Raw genomic sequence first — 6,000 nt, 5'->3', positions numbered from 1 at the left:
ATACCACATTTTATCAAATCTCTGTTTGTATATAAGGTATGTTGACACCAAATTTACATCTTCGTACATGAATTTGTATAATGATGACTGTCTCCTTCCACTATCCTTGCTATTCCCCTTCTCCCTCCCTTTCCCTCCCATCCCTATTCCCCATCTAGAGGTAAATTTCCTCCCATGCTCTCCCTCCCTACCCCAGTTTGAGTCACCCCCCACCATATCAGAGAAAACATTCAGCATTTGTTTTTTGGGGATTGGCTAACTTCACTTAGCATAATCTTCTCTAATGCCATCCATTTCCCTGAAAATGCCATGATCTTATTCTTTTTTAGTGTAGAGTAATATTCCATTGTGTATAAATGCCAAATTTTTTTATCCATTCATCCACTGAAGGACATCTAGGTTGGCTCCACAGTTTAGCTATTGTGAATTGTGCCGCTATAAAGATTAATGTGGCTATGTCCCTGTAGTATGCTGTTTTTAGGTCTTTTGGGTATAGTTTGAGAAAAGGAATAGCTGGATCAAATGGTGGTTCCATTCTCAGCTTTCCAAGGAATCTCCATACTGCTTTCCATATTGGCTCCAATAATAGATGTAATTATTTTTTAATTTCTTTCTTAGCAGATTCATTATTGGTATATAGAAAAACTATTTGTTGTTATATATCGATTCAGTATTCTGCTTCTTTTCTGAATTTTTTCATCAGGTTTAAATGTCATTTGAACCAATGTTTAGGGTCTTCTAAGTATATGATTGCATCAGCTGCAAATAGGGATAATTTGACTTCTTCCTTTCTTATTATATCCCTTTATTTCTTTCCCTTGCCTAATTGCTCTGGCTCAAATTTCAAGTACTATAGTGAAGAAGAGTGTTGAGAGCAGCTATCCTTATCTCAATCCTGAATTTGAAAAAAAAATTTGCAGTTTTTCTCCATTCATATGATGCTGAGTTTGGTTTTGTCATATATAACCTTTACTATGTTGAGGGAATTTCCTTCTATACCTACTTTCTTCATGGACTTTATCATGAAGAAATGTTAAATTTCATCAAATGCTTTTTCTGCATCTGTTGAAATGATTATGTGTTTTTTCCTTGATTCTATGTATGTTCTGTACTACATTTATTGATTTGTATACATTGAACCATCCTTGCACTTCTGGAATAAAATCAATTTGATCATGTAATATGTATTTATTGATTTTATTATTTTTTTAATTCACAACAACAGTGGAATGCATTACAATTTTTATTACACATATAAAGCACAATTTTTTAATATGTGGTTGAATTTGGTTTGCAAGTATCTCTTTCAGTCAGTTTTGCTAAGTTTTTACAAATTTGTTTATTTTCCCCCCCAAAATCCCAACTATTTATTTCATTGATCATTGTATTGTTCTTTTACTTTCTATTTCATTAATTTTAACTCTGATGTTTATAATTTATTTCATATGTCTAGTTTTCGGATTGTGTTATTCTTGTTTTTATAAGGCATTGAGGTGTATCATTAGCTTGTTTCTTTGAGATAGCTCTGATTTTTTTTAAATGTAGGCACTCATATATAACCCTCTCTTTGAACTGCCTTTGCTGTATCCCATAAATTCTGATAATGTTTTGTTAACATTTCAGATTCCAAGAATTTTTAAATCCATCTCCACAGTTTCTTCAATGATCCACTTATCATTCAAAAGTATCTCTTTCTTTTTTTTATTTTTTATTTTTTTAAAATTTTTTTATTAGTTGCTCAAAACACTACAATGATGTTGACATATCATACATACATTTGATTCAAGTGGGGTATGAATTCTTTTTTTTTTCCACGTGTACAGATTGCAGTATCACATTGGTTTTACAGCCACGTTTATACATACAGCCATATTAGTGTCTATTGTATTCTGCTACCCTTCCTATTCCCCCTTCCCCTCCCTTCCCCTCCCATCACCTCTCTCTACCCACTCACTCTATGATACTTCTCTCTCTCTCTCTCTTTCTCTCTCTTCTTCCTCACACCATCTTATATGTAATTTTGCATAACAATGAGGGTCTCCTTCCATCTTCCATGCGATTCCCCTTCTCTCTCCCATTCCCATGCATCTCTCATCCCTATTTAATGGTAATCTTCTTCTCATGCTCTTCCTCCCTGCTCTGTTTTGAGTCGCCCCTCTTATATCAAAGAAGACATTCGGCTCTTGCTCCTTAGGGATTGGCTAGCTTCATCAAAAGTAACTCTTTAACTGTTCATACATTTATAAAATTTCTGTGTTTTTTCATTGTTGATTTTTAATTTCATTTCATTCTGATCTGAAAAGATGCAAGAGATTTAACAGCAAAGGTTTGTTTTTTGGCTTAATACATGATCACTTTTGGAGAAAGTTCCATGAGTTTCTGAAAAGAATGTGTATTAAGCTTTTTTCTATTAAATATTTTGTAGATTCTTGTTAAATTTATTTGGGCTATATTAAAGTTTAAATCTGATGTGTCTTTCTTGATTTTGTGCCAGAATGACTTGTTAGTGAGAATGGTGTAGTGAAGTATTCCACTATTATTGTATTGGGACCTGTCAGTCCCTTTGTATCAAGTAATGTTTGTTCTATGAAATTAAGTGCAGTGACATTTGGGGAATAAATCTTTATATTTTTGTTAGATTGTTTCCTTTACCAATGGTTTCCTTTATCAAATGTTTTGACATTGCTTGTCTGTTCTGATTATTTTTGGCATGAAGTCTGCTTTGTCTGTATATGGGATTAGCTAATCCTGCTTGGTTTGGGAGTCCATTTGCATGGGATATCAGTTTGCATCCTTTCACTTTTCAGTCTCTAAACATTTTTGCCTATGAGATGTGTTTCTTGGGACAACATACAGTTGGGTCTTGTTTTTCAATTCATTATTCTATTTTATTTCTTTTATCTGGAGAATTAAGACCATTTGAACTTATTATAATGAATTAAGACCATTTGAACTTGTTATTATAGGGGTATGTGCTACCACATGTCATTTTGTTTCATTTCTCATATTTGAATCATTACTATTCCTTATTTGCTTATCTATTTTTCTAATGGGGTTTATTTTTTTCCCTGATGTCTTGGTTATTTTTATCTTCTTCTTCTGTATGTATCTTCTCCCTTAGATCATTCCTTGGAACTTTGATCATTGTTTTTCAATATTGTTTAGTTGTCAATGGATCTGTATTTTATTTATTTATATGTGGTACTGTGGCTTGAACCCAGTGCCTCACACATGCTAGGCAAGCATTCTGCCACTGAGTTGCAACCCCACCCCAGAACTTTAATCATTTTAACAGTCAACTTTTTGAATTTTTCCTGACATTTCTTCTGCTTCATTGTCTATGGGTTCAACTATTGGAAAGTTATAAAATTTTGGAGACTTGTTTCTATATTTCTGTTTTGATATTTGAATATCTGCCGGGCTAGATATATCTTCTACTGTTATGTCAGAGACTTTTTTTTAGTGAGTTGCTTTATTATATGCCCTAGACTGGGGGTAAATCTCAGCATAAAAGCAACTTCTCAACATATTCATGCTACTGTGATCAATCCCTAACCCTTCTTTGAGAAGACATAATAATCTTGAGTAATTGACCATTTGAGAGTAAACCATATGCTAATAATCCATAAAAACTTATAGAAAATGATCTTTGTAGCTCCACTCATCCAAAAGTGAAAATGGGAATAATACTATAGTAGGTTGTAAAGTTGGATATTGAAGAAAGTAAAATTAATATTTAACTTTGCTGAGTAGCTGATCTCTCACTGCTTTTACTCCAGACTGGAGGAGCTTGCATTTGTATAGCCTGCTTTTGATCCACCATCTTGATCTTTCAATCTCTGGAAATTTTTTAAATAAGAGCACTATTTTTAAATAACTACTGGGTATGGAATATATCTACAAAATATTAAAGTTTATAACATAAATACAATCATCTTTTTGAAATCTGAAATTAGTTAATGAAGAGATCTCAATGAAACAGAGTTTAGAAATTCAGATACACTGGAAATTTGGTTTATGACAAAGATGACTTCTGGAATCAGTGGAGAAAGTTGAGTTAATCAGGGGAAAGGACAACTAATTAATTATTTTTAAACAAAAATAATGTTGGATCTCTCTCAAGCCTTGTATAAAAAGGGAAAATGTTAATAATAAGTGAAACTGTGTGTGTGTGGGGGGGGGGGGGCGGGCAGAGGAGCAGATGGAAATAAGGGAGTGGGATTATATTGGAACTCCATACACTTCCTGCATAATTTTTTCATGAACCTGAAATTCATTTAGAAAATAGTTAAAAATTAAAAGTTAAAAATAAAAATTAGGTGAGTTAAAAATTAAAAGTCAATTAGGAGAAAATAGAGAACAAAATAAATAACAACTTTGGCAGGCAATTTTGCAATCCATGAAATAAAATAAAAATTCAAAGCAAAATAAATTTTATATATCAAAAATATAATTTAAAAATCTAATAAATTATAAACTTATCATAAATACAGGGAACAGATAAAACAGATTAAAAATCAATTCAATATTTAGGCATTCATAAAAATCAACAAAGAAAAGACTAACAATGAAGAGGAAATAAGGCATTAGAACATAAACATGAAGTTCAGAGAAAAAGAAAACATAAAATTTTTGGAAAGATACTCAACCTTACTCATTAATAAGAAACTAGAAAGTAATCAGTATAAAATCTTACTTTTCAACAATAAGTTTGGAAAAGATAAAAAACTTTGATACCTGTAACATCTACCTGACAAAGTCACATATGCTATTGGCAGAAGTTATTGACAACTACTTCAGAATAACATTTTCAATATAATAATAAAATAGTGCATAAACTGTGGTCAGCAGTTCCATTGACAATACTTTGTATGTTCATACTCACAGTTATGCTTAAAACAGGCATAAGGATATTTGTGTAATTTATTATTTTAATTAGCAAAAGACTGAATCACACCTAATGCTGTATCAGTAAGATGTTTTTCATCTAACATGCAGCTTTTACTAGAAATTTCTATACTTTTATGTCATTTGTTTTCTTAGAATTTTATGGATCTCTAAATACCTGTATTAAACAAATACCTTGTTTAGATTCCTTGACAAATGCTGATTCTCATCCTCTATCAAGATCCCACTAGTCTGTTTCATCTTTCCTTATCTTATTCTACACTGTTCTGAAAACACACAGGGATTCCAAGATGGATCCACTCCTTGCACCACTTCTTCTCTGCAAAAGTCATACATAAATCATGTCTCTTCAACAGAAATGATGGGTTCTCAAGGGAAAGTTTTAATTTATCTTTATTTGTTTTTCCATCTTGTAACCTAGTACAAATCTGAGTAAAGAAAACTTGCTCATTAGGAACGATTAATTCTTCCTAAATACAAGCTGTATCCTATGGTGCTCATCTTCATATCATTACTACATATTAAGCCTTAGGAAAAATTGTCAAAAAAAATATCTTTTGAGTTCGTCCTTGCTTTTCCTGACAAACTTTATTTTCTTATGTTTGTAAGGACAAGTGAGATATCATACCTAAACTTGGTGTAACCATCTGAAGGAGATACAGGACAACAAAGTGTCTGCAGAAAAGTACCCTTGTAGTTTCCATTGCACCTGTGATAAAGAATGAGGCAAGTTCATAAATAGTGATAACAGGAGTAAGAAGTTGCAGAATTCAAACACCTCCACATCTTTTCATAGTACTTAACTCTCAAGTAAACTTGCCAGGTAAAATGTAGGGTATCCAGTTAGATTTTAATTTCAGATAAACAACAAGCAAATAAATAATAAGAAAGTATCAGCATTTCCTTTGTAGTATTTAGTATCCTCACATTTTGATTTGATAACTCTGGCAACCCAATCCTTAAGAATATGCAATATAATGAGTAGGCCCAGATTGACCTGTCTTTCCCACTCAAGGGTGAGTTTTTCCCAAGCTAGATGTCATTTGTCTTCTGGTTTTGTAGACTTCATTGAATGACCTGCTTTTTCAAAGT

The sequence above is a fragment of the Marmota flaviventris genome, chromosome 10, assembly GCF_047511675.1.
Source record: "Marmota flaviventris isolate mMarFla1 chromosome 10, mMarFla1.hap1, whole genome shotgun sequence".
Taxonomy (NCBI): Eukaryota; Metazoa; Chordata; class Mammalia; order Rodentia; family Sciuridae; genus Marmota; species Marmota flaviventris.
This window is presented reverse-complemented; position numbering follows the sequence as displayed.